This window comes from Balaenoptera physalus, assembly GCF_965194825.1.
Source record: "Balaenoptera physalus genome assembly, chromosome: X".
NCBI lineage: Eukaryota > Metazoa > Chordata > Mammalia > Artiodactyla > Balaenopteridae > Balaenoptera > Balaenoptera physalus.
Window position 1 is genome coordinate 33,842,737 of NC_138903.1, and position 22,563 is coordinate 33,865,299.

Genomic DNA, 22,563 nt, shown 5'->3' on the forward strand with positions numbered 1-22,563 from the left:
AAATCTTCCAACAAACAAAAGCCCAGGACCAGATGGCTTCACAGGCAAATTCTATCAAACATTTAGAGAAGAGCTAACACCTATCCTTCTCAAACTCTTCCAAAATATAGCAGAGGGAGGAACACTCCCAAACTCATTCTACGAGGCCACCATCACTCTGATACCAAAACCAGACAAAGATGTCACAAAGAAAGAAAACTACAGGCCAATATCACTGATGAACATAGATGCAAAAATCCTCAATAAAATACTAGCAAACAGAATCCAACAGCACATTAAAAGGATCATACACCATGATCAAGTGGGGTTTATTCCAGGAATGCAAGGATTCTTCAATATATGCAAATCAATCAACGTGTTAAACCATATTAACAAATTGAAGAAGAAAAACCATATGATCATCTCAATAGATGCAGAGAAAGCTTTCGACAAAATTCAACACCCATTTATGATAAAAACCCTCCAGAAAGTAGGCATAGAGGGAACTTCCCTCAAAATAATAAAGGCCATATATGACAAACCCACAGCCAACATCGTCCTCAATGGTGAAAAACTGAAACCATTTCCACTAAGATCAGGAATAAGACAAGGTTCCCCACTCTCACCACTATTATTCAACCTAGTTTTGGAAGTTTTAGCCACAAGAATCAGAGAAGAAAAAGAAATAAAAGGAATCCAAATCGGAAAAGAAGAAGTAAAGCTGTCACTGTTTGCAGATGACATGATACTATACATAGAGAATCCTAAAGCTGCCACCAGAAAACTACTAGAGCTATTCAATGAATTTGGTAAAGTAGCAGGATACAAAATTAATGCACAGAAATCTCTTGCATTCCTATACACTAATGATGAAAAATCTGAAAGAGAAATTAAGGAAACACTCCCATTTACCACTGCAACAAAAAGAATAAAATATCTAGGAATAAACCTACCTAAGGAGACAAAAGACCTGTATGCAGAAAATTATAAGACACTGATGAAAGAAATTAAAGATGATACAAACAGATGGAGAGATATACCATGTTCTTGGATTGGAAGAATCAACACTGTGAAAATGACTCCACTACCCAAAGCAATCTATAGATTCAATGCAATCCCTATCAAACTACTAATGGCATTTTTCACAGAACTAGAATAAAAAAATTCACAATTTGTATGGAAACACAAAAGACCCCGAATAGGCAAAGCAATCTTGAAAAAGAAAAATGGAGCTCAAGGCATCAGGCTCTCTGACTTCAGACTATACTACAGAGCTACAGTAATCAAGGTAGTATGGTACTGGCACAAAAACAGAAATATAGATCAATGGAACAGGATAGAAAGCCCAGAGATAAACCCATACACATATGGTCACCTTATCTTTGATAAAGGAGGCAAGAATATACAGTGGAGAAAAGACAGCCTCTTCAATAAGTGGTGCTGGGAAAACTGGACAGCTACATGTAAAAGAATGAAATTAGAACACTCCCTAACACCACACACAAAAATAAACTCAGAGTGGATTAAAGACCTAAATGTAAGTCTAGACACCATCAAACTGTTAGAGGAAAACATAGGCAGAACACTCTATGACATAAATCACAGCAAGATCGTTTTTGACCCACCTCCTAGAGAAATGGAAATAAAAACAAAAATAAATACATGGGACCTAATGAAACTTAAAAGCTTTTGCACAGCAAAGGAAACCATAAACAAGACGAAAAGACAACCCTCAGAATGGGAGAAAATGTTTGCAAATGAAGCAACTGACAAAGCATTAATCTCCAAAACATACAAGCAACTCATGCAGCTCAATATCAAAAAAACAAACAACCCAATCCAAAAATGGGCAGAAGACCTAAAGAGACATTTCTCCAAAGAAGATATACAGATTGCCAGCAAACACATGAAAGAACGCTCAACATCATTAATCATTTAGAGAAATGCAAATCAAAACTACAATGAGATATTATCTCACACCAGTCAGAATGGCCATCCTCAAAAAATCTACAAACAATAAATGCTGGAGAGGGTGTGGAGAAAAGGGAACCCTCTTGCACTGTTGGTGGGAATGTAAACTGATACAGCCACTATGGAGAGCAGTATGGAGGTTCCTTAAAAAACTAAAAATAGAACTACCATATGATCCAGCAATCCCACTACTGGGCATATACCCTGAGAAAACCATAATTCAAACACAGTCATGGACCACAATGTTCATTGCAGCTCTATTTACGATAGCCAGGACATGGAAGCAACCTAAGTGTCCATCGACAGATGAATGGATAAAGAAGATGTGGCACATATATACAATGGAATATTAGCCATAAAAAGGAATGAAATTGAGTTATTTGTAGTGAGGTGGATGGACCTAGAGACTATCATACAGAGTGAAGTAAGTCAGAAAGAGAAAAACAAATACCGTATGCTAACACATATATATGGAATCTAAAAAAAAAAAAAAAGAAAAAAAGAAAATGGTCAGAGGAACATAGGGGCAAGATGGGAATAAAGATGCAGACCTAGTAGAGAATGGACTTGAGGATACGGGGAGGGGGAAGGGTAAACAGGCACAAAGTGAGAGAATGGCATGGACATATACACACTACCAAACGTAAAATAGGTAGCTAGTGGGAAGCAGCCACATAGCACAAGGAGATCAGCTCGGTGCTTTGTGACCACCTAGAGGGGTGGGATAGGGAGGGTGGGAGGGAGGGAGATGCAAGAGGGAAGAGATATGGCCACATATGTATATGCATAACTGATTCACTTTTTTATAAAGTAGAAACTGACACACCATTGTAAAGCAATTATACTCTAATAAAGATGTTAAAATTTTAAAAAATCCATAGAACGATAAAAAGAAAAACAAGATCCAGTGATATGCTGCTTACAAGAGACTCACTTTAGCCTTACAAACACACTAAGAGTGAAGGGATAGAAGAAGATATTTCAGCAAATGGTATCCAGAAAAAGCAAGAATACCTAATTGACTTTACACTAAAAATGGTAAAAAGAGACAAAGAACATATAACAATTTTAAATATTTATACATCCAACATTGGTGTACCCAAGTATATAAAGCAAGAACTAACAAAGTTAAAAGAAGAAATAAACAACAATATAATAATTGTGACTTTAATTATCCACTCTCAACAATGGATAGATCGTCCAAACACAGAATCAATAAGGAACCAGTGGATGAGAACAACATACAGCAAATGAACCTAACAGATAAAAACAGAACATTGTATCTGACAACAGCAGAATACACATTCTTCTCAAGCATGCATGGAACATTTTCTAGGACATACCATATGTTTAGCTGTCTTAGAAAATTCAAGAAGATTGAAATCATACCAAATATCTTCTCTGACCACAACTGTATGAAACTAGAAATTAATAACAGGAGGAAAACTGGAAACTTCACAAATACATGGAAGTTTAAAAACACTTTCCTGAACATCCAATGGATCAAAGAAATTACAGAGGAAATAAAAAGTAACTTGAGACAAATGAAAATGGAAACACAGCATATCAAAATTTGTGGGATATAGCAAAAGCAGTTCTAAGAGGATGTTCATAGCAATAAATACCTACATTAAGAAACTAGAAAAATTTCAAATAAACAACCTAACTCTATGCCTTAAGGAACTAGAAGAAGAAGAAAGCTAAGCCCAAAGTTTGCAGACAATGGAAAATAATATTAGAGAAGAAATAAATGAAATTAAGAACAGGAAAACAATACAAACAATTAAGCAAACTAAGAGTAGTTTTTTTTAAAGTATAAACAAAATTGGCATACCTTTAGCTAGACTAAACAAGGAAAAAAGAGAGAAGATCCAAATCAACAAAATTATAAATGAAAATGGAGACATTACAACAGATACCACAGAAATACAAAGAATGTTAAGAAGCTACTGTAACTATATGCCAACAAACAGGACAACCTAGAAGAAATGGAAAAATTCTTGGAAAAATAAAATCTACCATGACTGAATCAGGAAGAAAATAGAAACTGAACAATCCAGTTACTAGTAAGGACACTGGATCAGTAATCAAAAATCTCCCAGAGAAGAAAAGCCCAGGACGAGATGGCTTCACAGTTGAATTTTACCAGACATTTAAAAAATTAATGCTGAAGGGGATCAAGATGGTGGAGGAGTAGGATGTGGAACTCACCTTCTCCTATAAAAACATTAAAAATACATCTACAAGTAGAACGATTCACACAGAACATCTACTGAACGCCGACAGAAGACCTCAGACTTCTGAAAGGGCAAGAAAACCTCCACGTAACTGGGTAGGACAAAGGAAAAAGAAAAATAAAGGAATTGGGACGGGCCCTGTGCCCCAGGGAGGGAGCTGTGAAGGAGGAAAGGTTCCTGCACTCTGGGAAGTCTCCTTACCAGCAGGGAGATCAGCCTAGACAGAGGGGGAGCTTCAGAGCCTAGGAGGAGAGTACAGCAACTGGTTTGCGGAAGGCAAAACAGAGAGTAACCTGCACAGAAGGTCGGCACTGCCACCCTGTACTCCTCATATATACATATATACAATGGAATATTACTCAGCCATTAAAAAGAATGAAATAATGCCATTTGCAGCAACATGGACGGACCTGGAGATTATCATACTGAGTGAAGTAAGTCAGACAGAGAAAGACAAATATCATATGATATTGCTTACATGTGGAATCTAAAAACACGGTACAAACGTACCTATTTACAAAACAGAAATAGTCACAGATGTAGAAAACAAACTTATGGTTACCAAGGGGGAAGGGGGGGTGGATCAGTTGGGAGACTGGGATTGACATATATACACTACTATATATAAAATAGAAAACTAATAAGAATCTATTGTATAGCACAGGGAACTCTACTCAATACTCTGTAATGACCTATAGGGGAATAAAATCTAAAAAAAGAGTGAATACATGTATATGTATAACTGATTCACTTTGCTGTACAGCAGAAACCAACACAACATTGTAAATCAACTATACGCCAATAAAAATTAATTTAAAAAATACAAAACCAAACCAAAAAAAAAGAAAAGAAAAGAAAAGAAAAGAAAGAATGTGTATGATACCATTGACATGAATTTCTAGAGCAGGCAAAACTCATCTATGGTGGAAAAAAAAGACAATGGTATTTCCCTGTGGGGTGTTGGGAGATTGACTGGGAAGTGGTACGCGGGCATGAGAAAACTTTATGGGATGATATTAACATTCTGTATTCTGGGTGCACAGATCTGTGCATCTGTGGAACCTCACTGAATGGCACACTCAAGACATTTGCATTACATTGTATCGAAATTTTACCTCAAAAGAAAAAAATACAACCAAATATTAAACTCTAATGAATTCTAATGTATTTTAGGGGGAATATACTGACGTGTACGATCTACTTTCAAATGTGTTGAAAATCATTTGGACTGATGCAAGGACGAAGTACTGGATAGATGGACAGATAAACGCAAGTAAAGTTAAATGTTATTTGTAGAATCTATTTGGTGAGTGTTCACTGTACAATCCTTCCCACTTTTCTGTATCATTGAAAATTTTTATAGTAAAATATTGGAAAAATACTCAGCAAGATGTGATATAATTAGGAGATGTTAAATAAATAAACATTTTTTTCTATCCATATTTACTGAGTCTCATCAGAATACAGGAATTTCTTTTGGCTGCAGAATACAAAAGTTAGTTACATAATAATTATGACTGCCATATATGTTCAGGTTAACTTATTTAAATCTTTAGATAATCCAGGGAGCCAATATTCACATTTTTTAAAAGGTCTTAAAGTACATTGGAAATTCCAACGTATATCTACAGAATTCAATCTGTCTGTCCATACATGTCTGTAAAAATATATATGAAAGAATATCCTCTGGTTTACTGTCATGATGGAGAGAGTACGGCTTTTCATTTCTAATGTCCATGGCTCATTTTGTTTACAACTTTCATTATATCACAGAGTAATCCAAAAGCATAGTCTATCATCCTCCTGAATTCAGTAAAAGGTAAGGTTACGTAAAAAACATATTTCATCCTCAATGAATGTTTTATATATCTCACTAATGTTAAAGGTCTATTTTAAATAATCCTTCATCACATTCAAGAAGTGAGGTGATTCTCTGTTCATTATAATTGAGCTACAGAACCTCCTGGAAAATACTTGGCAATATGGATACAATGCCTATCCTCCAAGAACCTGAAAACTAAAAGAGAATGCTGTTTTTGCATCTAACATGTGCTTGCAATATCAAAAATATGACTTCAAAAGTATAAATTTTAATTCAATACAAAATATAAATGGAATTTTAGGGTTAGGTACCTCAGCATTTTAAATGCCAACTTTATCGGTATACTTGGGAACACAGGAATGAATATGCACTTAGTTGCCTCTAAAAATAAAATAAATCAATTTTTAAATATATATTTTAAAGTCCTTTACTATAATTTGTAATTTGCTATTTCAATTTAACTACTCAAGAATTTGGTAAAAATCTTTCAAGAAAAAATATAAAGATTTAAGTTACAAAACATGAAATGATGTAAGGTATAAAAATAGGGAAAATGTGTATTCTAATAAAATATATTGAGGGTGTGTATATTATGGGAACTCTCTTTGGCAGCCATTCAGGTATGCCTCTCAGATCTTCCTTCAAGAAAGAAAACTGTTGCTCAGCTACAAACAGTTGGCTTGGCGGGCAGCCTCCAGCTATATCACCTTCAGGATGCGCCTCAACTTTGGAGGTGGGGGCAGAGGCTACGCATGCTTGATGGGCAATCCCCACCATGTGAATGAGCATGGTGGGTCACTGGTACCTGGCCCTTCCTGCCCAACGTGGGGCTCCTCTAAGGAGCAATCTTTGTTCTGGAGCTCCCTCTTGGGTTGGCTGAAACCTGATCACATCTGCATTTTGGTCTGAAGCTCCTCGCTTTCCTTTCAGAAGTGTCAAATCAGCATCTCAGGATCAAGGTTTTCTCTGCCCAAGCCTTCCCCCGCCATCTGCCTTTCAGAGATGTTACTTCTCCATCCTTCCCCCAAACCTCTTTTAATCCTGATTGTCTCAGAGTTGACTTCCTGGAGGTCCCAAACAGGCGCTCTCTAAGCCCTAAGTGCATTAAATTTGGATCATCTTTTTGGTGGCTAAACAGTTCTCAATTGTTGGAAAAGGATACTATTAATATGGCATTGTCAATACTGGAATAAGAGCTAAAATAATTACTATAAATATAAATTGTACTTCTGCATACTCTTTTATTCCCCAGGCTAATTGTCTAGTTTCTGGTTAAACAGAATGAGTACTGCACAGAAGGCATTCACAGACCCTGGATCTTCACGCAAAAGAGCAAGATCTGTTATGAGAGATTTGACTAGGGTGTGGTCACCCAGGACTATGCCTTAGGGTACCAGCATTTCTTTAGAGGCTGAAAAATTGTAAATAATTAAAAAAAAATAGCTCCCTTTCAATGAGCTAACGCCCCCGATTCTGACACTCATTCCTTCCTGCCAGTCTCTCTAAGCACCTCCCAGACAAGTGAATAAGTAAATCCCAGCTAATATTTGTTGAGCACTTTTATGCTGGCCACAGTGCTATGCTCTTTACATATGTTTATTCCATGTAATCATCACTTCTACCTACTACAGTGTAGTTCTATTATTATCCCTGTTTTGCAAATAGCCCATCCAAGGCTAGGGAAGGTTAAGCCCTGTGCCCAAGGTCATGGCTGCTAAGGGTCAAGGACTAGACTAGAATCCAATAAGTGTCTGATCTTAATTCACTCAGCTCTGAGAGGTTAAGTGTCTTCACCTAAATACAGAATGGAGTTGGGACTAGAATTCAGGTCTTCTGAAACCTCATTTTGTGCTCTTGCCTCTACATCATGAGTATCCCTTTTAAGGCGAAAAGTTACGATTCTTAATCTAAGACGTTTGATTGAATTCTGAAACTCTATAGTCAAACATATATCCAGCTTTCAGACAGAAAAATTCAGTGATTCTGTATTTGCTCTCTGTTTGGTCTGAGTGTTTGTTGGCCATTTTGTCTTCAGCTCTAATACGTCTTTTAATTCATCACAATCTGAGTTGATTTTCTTAAATCTATTATCACCGGGAGAAGAGGGGCCGAGTCTCTTTTTACCTTTGGGAAGAAGCCCAACAGAGCCCTACCTTAATAAATATTACTGAATGATATTTGCTTCCTTCTTATTTGTCTTCCCTTTGGATCAATAGCTGTAGACTTTGGGGTATCTTTTCCCAATCTGACCCCCAAAATAGGGAACATTTTTCCCCCAAATAATTACAAATTTTCCATATAAGACATCTGAGAAAAGCCCAATTGCTAATTACTAAAACATTGAGATGATTCTATCAGAAGCAACCTGGGATTCCATTGCCCTCTTCACTTGAGCCCTTTATAGTCTAACCAGAAGTAGTTATTACTATGATCCTGAATGAGAAAAAGGAAATTCTGTTTATTTTGTCGGGAGGTAGTGATTAATTTCCCTCATTTCTCGTGGGTAGACCCCTCTGTGTGACCTAGGGCAATACAACAGGCTAGGTCTCAGGATGGTTCTGACACCATTTACTTCAATATGATTTTTGTTAAGGTAAGGTAACAAGAGAGATGCAACATTGAAATGTTCGAAAGCAAGGTGCAACGGGAATCCTGCACCAGCTACAGAAGGCAACCTCAGCTTGAAAAGACCTTGGCCCTTGTTTTATAAGATGAATGTTGCATAGGGACAGAAGGGTGGAGCCGGACGGGTACAGGATGCCACGGGCCACAGGCACACGGCTTTACTGTTTTAAACTCTGAATCTTTAAAAAACTATGGAAGGAAGGGTTGAGTGAAGTGATACTTACCTGTCATGGGAGCTTTGTATTTTCATAGGATTTGGGTCTTATTTTTGTGTTTTTAAGCTAATAATTTGCAGACAAATAAACCAACTTGTAGGAGAATTCCCTCATCAAAAGCAATTAGGATTGGAATTGGTTTGGTAATTGGCAAAGCTGGCTAAAGTGGAGAACTGAAAACTTCGTTTTAACATACAGCTATATGTACATTTATTTATCAGTCTTTTGACTTAAAGCCCAGGAGTCTTCTTTGAGTATGGCTCCATCAATAGACGGTCCCCGTGGTCATTCTTGAATAGACCATATACATAGTAGCAGTAACAGTATTAATAATAACATTTGAGCACTTACAACGTGTCATGTACTTTTAGTCCTCCCAGTATCTTTCTGAGGTAGCAATTATTATCATCCTCATTTTACATTTGAGGTTAAGAAACTTGCCTAAGATTACGCAGTCAGTAAATGGTAGAGATGAGATTAAAACACATGTTGTCTGTCTTCCAAGTTTACACTCTTAACCAGCACAACATCGTCTCTAATTTCCACTTCTGGGTGTCCTTAGAGAAGAGCTTTTAAGAAACTAAAGGCATTTGTGAAGCAGTCTAAGTACAGAATCCTAGACTTTTATGATTTTTATCCAAAACTTTTAAGTTGTCTCCCCCATGCATATTTTAACAGCAATTTTATGAGCTCTTCATCTGCATTAAATCTTTCCAAAGTACTTTCATGAAAACAACAATTGGAATTTCATGAATTCCAATTTATATTTCATCCGTTTTATGAAATGTTTAGTCAAATTCTGGAATTTAAATTGTACATACAGAATTACAATATTTGGGATCAAGTTACGGATGTGTACTTGAAATAAATAGGTTTGGGAACAAACCCAACGAAGAGCAGACCACTTAACTGGTGGGATAGAAGTAGGCATGAGTATTATTGCCCAAGAGTATTCATTGTGCTGTGGACATGGGTTAGTATGTTTTACCGTTAAAATGGTCATCAATTCATCCACAACTCCTTCGGGAGGAGGTCAGTGAAGAGAGTTTCTGCCATATTTAAATCTCATCTGTGCTTCACTACAGTCACAAGCAGTATAGTAATTGCTTCTCGGTTGTCTGGCTGAGATGAAGTATAGTAAAAGTGGTACAGTGATTATGCACATCACCTTCACATGATTCCAGAGGAATGTGTTGTATTTTCCATTTTTATTAAAAGTCTAACATGTCAGATACTTGATTCCATACATATGTGTGTGTGTGTGTGTGTGTGTGTGTATATATGAATAGCCTTTTATATATGGATATATATCAATAGCTTTTTAATATGTAAGTTTATATATGTATATATGAATATGAACATATATATGCATGTATACACGCACACACACATATATATACATTATATAGAGCCTTGGGTTTTTTTGTTTTGTTTTTTACTTTCAGATCCATTCAAACCAGCTTGCTATATTAGTTTCCTATTGTTGCTGTAACAAAGTACCACAATTTACTGACTGAAAACAACATATACTTATTTTCTTATAGTTCTGGAGATCAGAAATGTCTAAAATCTGCAAAAGTCTAAAATCAAGGTGTTGGCAAGGGTGTGTTCTTTCTGGAGACTTCAGGGGAGAATTTGTCTCCTTGCCTTCTCCAATCTTCAGAAGTCTCCTGTATCACTTGGCTAGTGGTCCCTTTCATCCCCTTCCTCACATCACTCCAACCTTTTGCTTCCATTGTTGCATTCCCTCTTCTGTTGCCACACCTCCCGCCGCCTCTCCCCCGTAAGAACCCTTGCGATCACATTTAAGGCCCCACTTAAATAACGCAGGCTCATGTCCCCTCCTCAAGGTCCTGAAAGTAATTACATCTGCGAAGACCCTTTCACTATGTTAGGTCATGTGTTCACGGGTTCCAGGGATTGCGATGTGAATATCTTTGGGGTTCTTTATTCAGTCTACGACACGTGGCTTAATTACAGACTAAAGAACTAATTTCCAAAAGTAAACTGAAAAACTAATCAGGTCAATGTTCTCAACAGGGATGCCTAGAACGCCTAAACTGTGAAGAATTAAACAGCTAATTTAACTTTTAAAAGCAATTTAAGAATTTTGGTAACGGAGAGTCTCAGATTGAACTCGAGAACTTGTAGCGTATGTGGCTCATTTCTTTTAAAAACAAAATCTATTTAAAACTTAAGAAAAAAATCCTCCCTCTCTTCTGCCTTCCCTCTTTCCCTCCTTGCTCTTATCTTCTTCTCACTCTTCTCCCCTTCCTTTTCTCAGTTACACGCCTCTGTAACTTATTTCATGAGTCTATACTGTAAGTTCTTGAGCTTTTATAGTCATTTCTTGTTCAGTTTTGAACTCAATAAGAAATAAAGCCCCAGCTTGATTTTCTCTGTTATCAGTCCTAAATGGAAGGGCAGTACTTACTTGAAAAAAGATGCTAGACTTACATATAAAATATATAACCAAAATAGATATAAACAGAATCATTTATTTTTCTTGCATCCAGTGAGGAAGTTGCCAGATTGCTCTTTCCCAACGTGGGCCATACATTAGATTAATTAGTTTCACCTCATCCTGTTTATTTCTGGAGCATTTTGGCTACTTTGAAGTCCCACAGGGCTTTTAGGGCTAATGTTATCAGTCTTTGGGGTGACATTAGTTTTTCTACATTGGGGGCTTATGAGCTATCTCTAGCTTTTTTTTCTATCAGGGAACTAGCATTTGGGATTTTTCTTGATCTAAGAGGTTTTTGCTTATGGCTTATCACTTGCTTTCTTTCCCTTAAAAATATTAACACTATACCTTTTTAACACTTTTACTCTATAGGGGAACAAAATTCCCCACACCAAAATGTGTCTCTTTGACATGCGGATTATTTCAAGCTGAAAACCATCAAGGCCCAAAAGACTCAGGAAGAATCTTTGACCTTCCACCTCACTGCCTAGAAGAATTTAGACAGAAGTCTTGTTCCCAGAATAGAGCTATCACTAGAGATATCTAAAGAACACAGGCTAGATGTAGTGGGGAAACTCAGCAGGGCCTAGAGATCAGGGTCCACTCTGTTTCTGCATCACCTCTGCAAGGCCCAGCAAACATTTGTTTAGCAAACATTTGCTTTTCCATCCCTGTGTGAATTGCCTTCCTCCCCGTTGAAGTTCCAAACCACTGCCCCCAACATCCTCTTTTGTCTTTAGCTGAAGATGGTAGTTAAGGTGAGGGCTTCAGACATGTCGGCAAGCTACTCAATTTTCCTGGGTCTCTCCCGTGTCTACATGTTACTCAATTTTTGTTTGACTTTCTGCTGCTAATCTGTCTCATGTCAGATTAATTCTTAGACCAGCCAGAAGAACTCAGAAGGGTAGAGGAAAAATTTTTCCTCTCTGACGCCTCTTCATTCATTTAGTTGCTTCATGCTCTTCTAATATCACTGTCTCAAATCTTCCATTCTCTCCATGTCTACAGACTGCCTCCTCAGCTAACCAGCTGTTCATGATTTTGTAACGGGTTTGCCCTCTATCTCCTTACAAATATCATCAAGTTTTCAGTGCATGCATTTTCTAAATTGTAAACAGTGACTGAATGATGGGGCTGAGCAGCGGTTTTCTTTTTGATCTTTTGGGGCATTTTCCGTATACTTTATGTTGTATAAATTCTAGAAAATATGATATATAATATACTAATATACAATAATATATTAATGTATTATAATTCTAGAAATATATTATTATAATATCTATTATAAATTCCAGAAAATATTATGTACTGTATTAAAATAATAAAATAATTTCTTCATGAAATGATTGTGACAGAGATATTGGCTCTTTCAGAAAATAGTTTTTGATCATTTCTGCACAAAAATCCTGTATCGTATACAGAAATTGCCATCTATTCCTATATCTTTTGGCTCCTCCCTCCACTTCTCTCCCTCTCTGTATATAGGTATGAAAGGAGCTAAAAAAAACTGTGTCAAACATTTACTCAGTAAAACTGAGGAAAGAGGTTAAAGTTCGTTACAATAATACAAAGAACCCCACCAGAGAAACTATGAAAGATCAGCTAAGATAGTCTAAGTTAAAAAAAAAAAATTAAAACCCAACTGTAACAATAAAACAAACCATGCACAGTTAAGTCCCAAATCTGACATAGGGAATACTTTTGAAGGGACAATCAGTAATCAATGGAGAACTTTTCAAGCTTTGGGATTCCTGAATGGATTACATGTAGGCCACTCCCACATGTCAGGGCAGAGAGCCCCACGAGAGAAAGGTCAAAGCCCAGCCCACCGGCCTCTCTGGGGTTGAAGGACAATCAGCATGAGGGTAGCCCCAGCTGCACCAACCCTCAGTGGCAAGCTCTCAGTGCTCCTACCCTCCATATAGGCTGTAGACTACCTTCTTGTATATAAAAGCTACATATCCTATATCTCTTATCGTACAAGAACTACAGACTCCGTATTGCCCTTATAATATAGAGCAGGTTGCTAAAACTACTGAGAAGAGGGAGCAGAAAGAACATCTTCTAAAACACCGCCCCCGCACGCAAATACCAGTCTGTCTATAACTAAAGATATCACTCTTTACTGTAAGTGGGCCCCTTTGCTCCTTTTGGATCAACTGCATAAATACTTTTCTGAGGTAATCTTGATCCTATCAGTATTCTTGTAATATGCAAGAAGTAGCAACTTTCTTGCCCATTAAGAAGAGAAATGTGGGGCTTTCCTGGTGGCGCAGTGGTTGAGAATCTGCCTGCTGATGCAGGGGACACGGGTTCGAGCCCTGGTCTGGGAAGATCCCACATGCCGCGGAGCAGATGGGCCCGTGAGCCACAACTGCTGAGCCTGCGCGTCTGGAGCCCGTGCTCCGCAACAAGAGAGGCCGCGATAGTGAGAGGCCCGCGCACCGCGATGAAGAGTGGCCCCCACTTGACGCAACTAGAGAAAGCCCTCGCACAGAAACGAAGACCCAACACAGCCATAAATAAATAAATAAATAAATAAATAAAAATTAAAAAAAAGAAGAGAAATGTGGACTAAAAACCGTATCTCTTTTTTCCCTCTTGTAGCCTCGATTAAAAGGAGAGCGTCGCACATATGGTGCCATGTGTTCACCGTACCATTTCCTCTTCTTGGACACACAGAAAGACAACATTCCCAACCTCCCTTGCAGCTGGATGGGGAGCATTTCACTGAGTTCTTGCCAATGGAATGGAGACAAAAATGGCACGCCATTTCCAAGTCCGGCTATAAAAAGCCTGTGTGCAAGCGACTCTCTGGCTCTTTCTCTCCCTATAGCAGAGGTCATGCAAGCCACGTGTTTACATGGCAACATCACAAGATGGTGGGAACCCGGATCCCTGAGTCACTAAATGGACGAGAGCCCCTGCCAACCCACATCAGACTTTGAGGGCGAAAACCTATACTGTAGTCCAATGTCTTTATCTATAATGACTTAGAATCACGGTCACAGCCTTTGTGTTTACTTCTCACCTTATGTCTTCTGTTATGCCACTTATTCTTCCTTCAAATATCCTTAATTTATAATATGAATTTCCAAGTAATTATTGTTCTATTTACTTCTTAGTTTTATTTTACTTTCTTTTGAAAATTCTCTTTTTAAAATATTTAAATAGCTTATAGAAAAGTTATATTTGGTAGGCCCACTTTTAAAAGCTAGGCCGACTATTTTTATTATAATATCCCACTAGCAAAAACACCATAGAAACTTTTACAGTCACAAAGTTCATTTTATAGTTGTCATATTTGAAATCACATAGAGCTATCAGTTTTGCTATTAGTACAGCTGAGTAGCTCTACTAGATCCAACCCTGCCACAGGAAACAATTTAAGATGCTGGAAAAAAAATACCAAAAATAATATAAAACAAACAGTGACTGGGAGGCATAGGAGAATAAACAAAAACAGTAGATCTTGGAGGGAATTCGAAACTCGGAAGAAGGAACAGAGCACAGTACCAGTTTTCCATCCATTAGACTGAGGAAAAAACAAAGATATCTCTACCTGGAGTGGCTAAAACTCAGAAAATCTGCAGAATTTCTGGCCTGAAGAAATAGAGGATAGAATCCAGGGCAACCACAGCCACTGGAAAGCAAGGGAGTGACAATGTAAAGGAGAAAAAGAAACGACATGGAGTTATTTGTAGTGAGGTGGATGGAGTTAGAGTCTGTCATACAGAGTGAAGTAAGTCAGAAAGAGAAAAACAAATACAGTATGCTAACACATATATATGGAATCTAAGGGGGAAAAAAAAAAAAAGGTCATGAAGAACCTAGTGGCAAGACGGGAATAAAGACACAGACCTGCTAGAGAATGGACTTGAGGATATGGGGAGGGGGAAGGGTAAGATGAGACAAAGTGAGAGAGTGGCATGGACATATATACACTACCAAACGTAAAATAGATAGCTAGTGGGAAGCAACCGCATAGCACAGGGAGATCAGCTCCGTGCTTTGTGACCACCTAGAGGGGTGGGATAGGGAGGGTGGGATGGAGGGAGATGCAAGAGGGAAGAGATATGGGAACATATGTATATGTATAACTGATTCACTTTGTTATAAAGCAGAAACTGGCACACCATTGTAAAGCAATTATACTCCAATAAAGATGTTTAAAAACATAAAATAAAAAATAAAGGAGACAAGGGGGGGGCGGTGCATCGATTTCTCTCTACAAATTTTGCTCAGTTCTGCGGCTGACCCCTGAACTGCACAGGTGCTAGGGTAGGCTCAAATTAACACAGCTAAATCTAAGAGAGCTGAAATTTGAGATGTTGCCACCTCAGGAGATTCAGACCATGAAGTCTGAAACCAACCAAATGACATACCCGACTTAAAAACAAACAAACAAGCAAAATATCAAAATCAACTCTTCAGGAGACTATAGCAGAATCCAGAGACTCCATGATATAACATTCACAATATCCAGGGTAAAATCCAAAATTACACAACAAAACAGGAGAACGTGGCCCAATTTTTAGGAGAACAGATAATCAACAGAGATCAATCCTGCGATGACTCAGTTGTCCAAATTATTAGGCAAGGATATTAAAGGAGCCATTTTCATTATGCTCAGGGAAGTAAATAAAAATACCCTCACAATGAATATACAGACAGGGACTCTCAGCAAAGAAGTACGAACTATAAATAGAACCCAGTGGAAATTCTAGAACTGAAATCAGATAGAGTTGCAGTCCACCTCTCCATTACGAATTACAAAGTAAAATTAATTTTTTATAACACAGCTGTAAACAAAGAAGAACAAAGAGCATTGCTCAGCACCCAGCTCCAAGTCGTTACTGACTGACAGTGTACCCTGAGAAGAATTCAGGATGAAAAACAGGATGAGGCAGTCTGTGCTTTGGAAAAAACCAAGCCGCTTAGATAGTTAGACCCATACATAGAAAAGCACTAAAATCATTAACCTGAGATACCTGTTCTTTGTGAATAGCAGTCATCTCTTACCAAGATGCATGCTTGACTGCACAGATTCCCTAGCCAAAAATCATATATAAACTAGGCTTCTTCCTCTTCCTCTTCAGAGCAGTTCCCTCAGAACTACTGAGAGGCTGTCTCCTGGGCAACAGTCCCCAGTAAGGTCTTGACATGTACACACTGCTATATTTAAAATGGATAACCAACAAGGACCTGCTCTGTAGCACAGGGAACTCTGCTCAATATTTTGTAACAACCTAATTGGGAAGAAAAATTTGAAAAAGAACAGATACATGTAATATCTATAACTGAATCACTCTGTTGTACACCTGAAACTAACACAACATTGTTAATCAACTATACCCCAGTATAAAATAAAAAGTTAAACACAAACACCAAACTCACCACCCTTATATGGTGCATTTTTCTTCAAGTCGGCCTATCAACAAAAGGAGCAAAGTGCCCCCATCACCCCCTCCACTTTTCTCCAAATTCCTTTTATGAAGTAAGCATTGAGAAGAGCCTGAGGGTGTGGAGAGAAAAATATAAGTAAGGAATAATGGATTCACTTCCCTTCCTTAAAGGAGTTTATAGTCTTAGAAATAATTTTGTGAAGCCAAATCTACTCACCTTTATCATGAGGAATGTAACAGAAATAAAAATACCTTTGTTACAAATGATTTATATATTCTAACTGGACTGAGAGTATTGGAAAATAATCCTTTTTGAGACAATATTAAAGTTCTTTGATAGACATAGTTACTTGTCACATCACTTCTATTTTAACGACAGATCATTTCAATAGGCTTCACGTTGCAATTAGAGTAACTCCATGCCATCTCTAGTCCTCAAACTGTTCATTACTCTCACTATCTTTCTTCTGTTTAACCTTACCCTCTTGCAACTTTCTGGCAAAACCCATTGCCCCTTAAGGCCAGTCTTTTACCATTTCTTCCATTAAGAAATCTTCAGTTTGTGGAGAAAAAAGTAAAGTTAATTACAAAGTAGTCAGTGGGTGGCAAGCGGGAAAACAAGGGAGGCCGACGCTGAAGATGCATAAATGTTACAGGAATCGTCGAGGAAAGGAAGAGCGTTTCAAACCATACTCTCAACAGATGAAATATCTTTCTTAAATTATTACTCATATTCTGGAAATACCCTGTGAAACTATATGAAACGTGTTAAACGCTGTCTTAACGTTGTATTTCATGCATTCTGAAAAATCACACTGCTTTAAAGGATGAGGAAAAAAACTACAGTGATGCTTAGAAGATGTACATTGCACTGCACTGTCGTTTTCTAACATTTCATACTGTGTTACAGGATCACTTCATGACATATTTATTATGAAATTGACATTTCAATCGTACCTGATGCCAGGCATTGGCATTTTAATCCTGTCAGGCATCTTTTCTTTTCATGTGATGATCTCAGTGAACGCTCTGCTTTGTTCTTTTCTTTTGTTTTCAATTCCATTTCAAAACATACTGTGTGAATGTTTTTTCTTCCTTTGTTCACAAATATTTAACAGCCCTCCAGTACCTAAAAAGAAGAGTAGATAAAACACATACTGTTATTGTAGTGAAGGTAATGTTATTGTAATTTTAAAAGACAACATTCACAAAGCACAAGGCGCAAAAAATTTTTAAAAGAAGAAAAAACCATTAAAAAATAACAAACAAACAAAAAAGACAACATTTGTTAATAACATGATCCCTCTGTCTCTGCCCACTTTCTCCCTTGGCTGATATTTTTAAAAGTCCACAGGAGATCGTCATATGGCTTCTTGGATTTTTTTTTTTCTTTTTGTCACAAATCTCAAAACAAAGAATAATTGTGCCCCAAGGCTAAAGGAACAATGACATTTCTGCTTACTTTTCTTTAAAAGTGAACTATTGTTTCTGCTGTGTGCATTCACTGCCTTCCTGATTCTCTTGCAGAGCTTCTTACTGTGTAAAATGTTTGTTGCGGGCTGATGTATTGAGATCAAAGATTGCAAATGTATTTGGAATTTTATTTATCTGGTCAGAACAGGGGCAAGACATCATCTTTCTACAACCTTCTGATGAAACACATGTACTTAGTACTGCTTTTCAAACTAAAGCCTGTGGATGTAAAATGCCTGTAGAAAGTAGCTGTGCTGAAAGGTTTCCAAGACCATCCCCACATTCAGAGATTCACTAGAAGGGCTCACGGGACTCAGCATATAGTGGCACACGTGGCTAAGATTTATTACGGTGATACAGTATGGATATACAGCCAGATCACGAGGGGAAAAGACACAAGCAGAATCTAGAGGAATCCACATGCAGGCTTCCTTTTACTCTCTTCCTGTTACTAAACCAAATTTGGGTCCGCGTGCCCACTGAGCAGCAAAGCCAGTCTACTGACACCAGCTGTGGTAAAGGAAAGTACAGCATTTATCTGCAGGACACCAAGCAAGGAGAATGGGCAGCTCATGCTCAAAAGACCAGAACTCCTTGGTGGCTTTCAGGGGAGGGTTTTTGAAGGCAACATTTGGGGTGAGAGCTGCAGGATGCAAGACTTTCTTCTGATTGGTTGGCGGTGAGGTAACAGGGTGATGTTTCGGTAACCTTAATCAATCATCAAACTTCTGGTTCCAGTCAGTCTGAGGTCTACTTGCTTGTGGTCAGCGTGTAGTCACCATCCTCCGCCTGGGTGGGGAGTCTTAGTTTTCGCAGAACAACTCAAACGTATACGTCAGATTATTATTATGTGGATCTCTTGAGGAGGAACTAAGACTCTGTTTTATTGCTGAACTACTGCTTAAGGTGTCATTACTTTTCTTGCTTGACTACTTTTCCTTTGTTTCTGCATTCCCTCACTTCACTAATTAGCAAATGTTTGCGTCTGCTCTTTGGAACTCAAGAAGGGTCTAGGAGGCTAAAGCCTTTTTCTACAGACAAGAAACGGGGGACACAGAGAGGCTTTTCTACCAGGGAGCGCCCACAGGGTCCTACTTGGTTTCATTCCTCCCATGACAGGTCACTCAGAGCGCACTCTTCCCCCAGCAACAAAAATGCAGCAACACGTGTGTGATGTTACTGCCCTGGGACGCCCATTAGAGACTTAGCATTTGGGCTTTTCACTGGGGGCTGGTCACGTAGGTACCCTCTGTCAATCATATATCAAAATTCCCCCCAGAAGGAAAGCAGAGTTCAGCAGGAACTACACTGCACAAACCACTTAGACACAGTGAGTCACCCTTATCAGTTCTGCGACTGGTGGGAACCCTCCCAAAATCCACGTTCCCAGATGCCAGGCAAGGTCCAACCTTACTAACAGACCATTCTTAGGAAAGCAGTCTCAGGCATGTTATCTTAACTCTTTTCTGCATAGTGGCTAACCAAGCTAGCCTTGCAAATAGAACATTTTTGAACACCAGCAACCTACCTAAAAATAAATGCCCTTTATACTGTAGCCTACCTACCGCAGCAAAGTTACTGTAATAGCAATTTCTTTTCTGGTTACAAATATAGATTTTCCAATGTAATTTATCAGCCTTTCTTTATGAAGGAAATGTAAACTGAAAAGCCACAATAAGAAACAAGTGATCTTACATTCTCCCGTCCACGGTCTCATCAACCAGCTTGTCAAGGTATTCAATTAACAGGATGTTGGAATTAATCGGAGTTAAAATGGGATTTCTCTCTGATCCTGTTGAAAACTAAAAGCCTATTATGACACGTTTGGCCACTCTAAGTCTCTCGGCAGGCCTGGAGGTTCATGTGTTAATAGATGAGTTGAAGCTATTGCACATTCCTTGCTGTTCATCTCTACTTTTACTAAAGAAGCCTTTGACATACCTACCAGTTTAACCCAATTTTTTAAATAGTTGTTTTTCCTTTAATATTAAGAATTCAGCTGCTTATCTATAAGCACAACTGTTTTCTTCATCCGTTTAGCCTACAGAAGCCTGCTACTCCCTACTTATATACTTTAAACATAGATATCGTTGTATTGGACTCATTCTACTAGTGCGGGTAGGTGATCATTATGCTTTTGGGTAAATTATACCTACTCTTAACTCATTGGGAGGTATTTTTATCTGGCCCTAAGTAATCCTGTTTTTGTTTTATATATTCAGGGATTCCATGTGGATAGGTTCAGTTCGATAATCAAAATGGTCTTATTTCACTTTGGGGGGGGGGGCTTGGTCAGCACCTGAGCATAGAGTGGTATTAGGAGCACCGACTCTGGTGCCCAGGGAGACTAGGATTTGCATGCTCTCTCTGCCACTTACTGTGTGACCCTGGTTAAGTCTCTTAGCCTCTCCTCAATCTCTAAAATTGTAAAATGCGGGGTGGGGGGGGATAATAGCACCTCCTCCTGAGCATTGAAAGGATTAAATAAGTATACAAAACTTAGTAATTTAAGATATTGTTTATTATTATTCTCATTTCATGGCTGTGGATAATTCAGAGTTGGCTTTAAATGCAAACACTGAATTATACAGCTGGAATTACCAAGGTTAACTTAAAAGAAAAACGACTGTAGTCCATGCTTACCACCTAGTAAACTTGAGAGACTTTCTCAAAAATATATTTCCTTAGTTAAATTTTAAGTCGTTACTTTGAATTAAAGCAATTGGAATACATATATGCATACACTGAACACCAGGAACAAAAGACATTACAGAAAAATACACTTTAGGAATTATATATCTACAAATGTAGGATAATACAAATAACTCTGGGAGAAAAATTCCACTTATCTCTCTATTGTCCTAAAATCAAAATGAGACTGATTTTTTTTTTTTTGGCTGTGTTGGGTCTTCGTTTCCGCGCAAGGGCTTTCTCTAGTTGCGGCGAGCGGGGGCCACTCTTCATCGCGGTGCGTGGGCCTCTCACTATCGCGGCCTCTCCCGTTGCGGAGCACAGGCTCCAGACGCGCAGGCTAAGTAGTTGTGGCTCACGGGCCCAGTTGCTCCGCGGCATGTGGGATCTTCCCAGACCAGGCCTCGAATCCGTGTCCCCTGCATTGGCAGGCAGATTCTCAACCACTGCGCCACCAGGGGAGCCCAAGACTGATCTTTCTATGCAGTTCTTTCTTAGACAATTGAAGTGTTTGAAAATTGTACCATTCTGCTTATGGTGACAGTTTTGAAAAAGTATACTAATCATGTAAATATTACATGAAGGACTTCCCTGGTGGTCCAGTGGTTAAGACTCCATGTTCCCAATGCAGGGGCACGGGTTTGATCCTTGGTCGAAGAACTGAGGTCCCGCATGCCACACAGTGCGGCCAAAAAAAAAGGGAGTTAAGACTGAAAAAGTGACTTGATATAACTTGCACTTGGGGTTGAGATGATTCACTTCGGGTTGATTTGTGTTCTTATACTGTTAAATATGAAATATTTTTCATTATTTCTTTTGAAGCAATAGTTTACAATGTTTATAGTTTTTAGGATATTACTTCAAAGATTAAATGTACCCTGTGGAAGTTAAACATAGACAGCTGACTTGCTTTAGCCAAAGGAATGTGAGGAGAAGTGGCTGATTTCTGGGCTGCAGCTTTAAGAGCGAGTACATGATTTGCCTCCTGACCTTTTTCTTTATTTTGTTTATCCTATTTTTAAGCTTTACTTTTCTTTTTTTTTCTTTTAATATTTATTTTATCTATTTATTTATTTGGCTGTGCCAGGTCTTAGCGCGGCACATGGGATCTTCGTTGCGGCAGGAGGGATCTTTAGTTGCAGCATGTGTGCGGGCTCTTAGTTGCAGCATGTGGGATCTAGTTCCCAGCATGTGGGATCAAACCCAGGCCCCCTGCATTGGGAGCCCGGAGTCTTAACCACTGGACCCCCAGGGAAGTCCCTCGTGACCTTTTCTTCATGTGCCATAGTGACAATACAGCAACCCTCCAGATGCTGGCTGCCCTCACAGCCCAAGTCGGCCAGAGAAGAGAGCTATGGAGGAGGGACCCAGCTTCCCCAGGACAGACTGGTTATGTGAGCAAGGAATAAGGCCTTGTTGTCATACGTTCTTACAATGCTGGGCTGCCCTGCACAAGACATTGCCTAACTGACTGACACGGTCTGTACGTTATGTTGGAATGAGTTAAAATTTGTTTGTGCTGGTTTCTACTGTTTACATTTCTAGATGCTAAAAGGCCACATTTTCAGGTCATTAAGGTAATTCCTTGCTATTCTTTCACTCTCCTACCATTTCATTAAGGAACTCACGGTCAGTCAGAGAAGACAAGGAGGTACTATGAATGCAGATGGGATGTGGCCTC

General features: G+C 38.6%; 1 long non-coding RNA gene across 1 annotated transcript in view; it reads right to left on the reverse strand.

Annotated features, from left to right (window-relative positions):
• The window catches only part of LOC309652648, a 32,276-nt gene extending 9,928 nt beyond the window's left edge, over positions 1–22,348 (reverse strand). Inside the window, exon 1 of the long non-coding RNA XR_014258847.1 lies at positions 17,676–22,348. This is a non-coding gene — a long non-coding RNA (uncharacterized lncRNA). The remainder of the gene's footprint in view (positions 1–17,675) is intronic.
• Between the last annotated feature and the right edge of the window lie 215 nt (positions 22,349–22,563).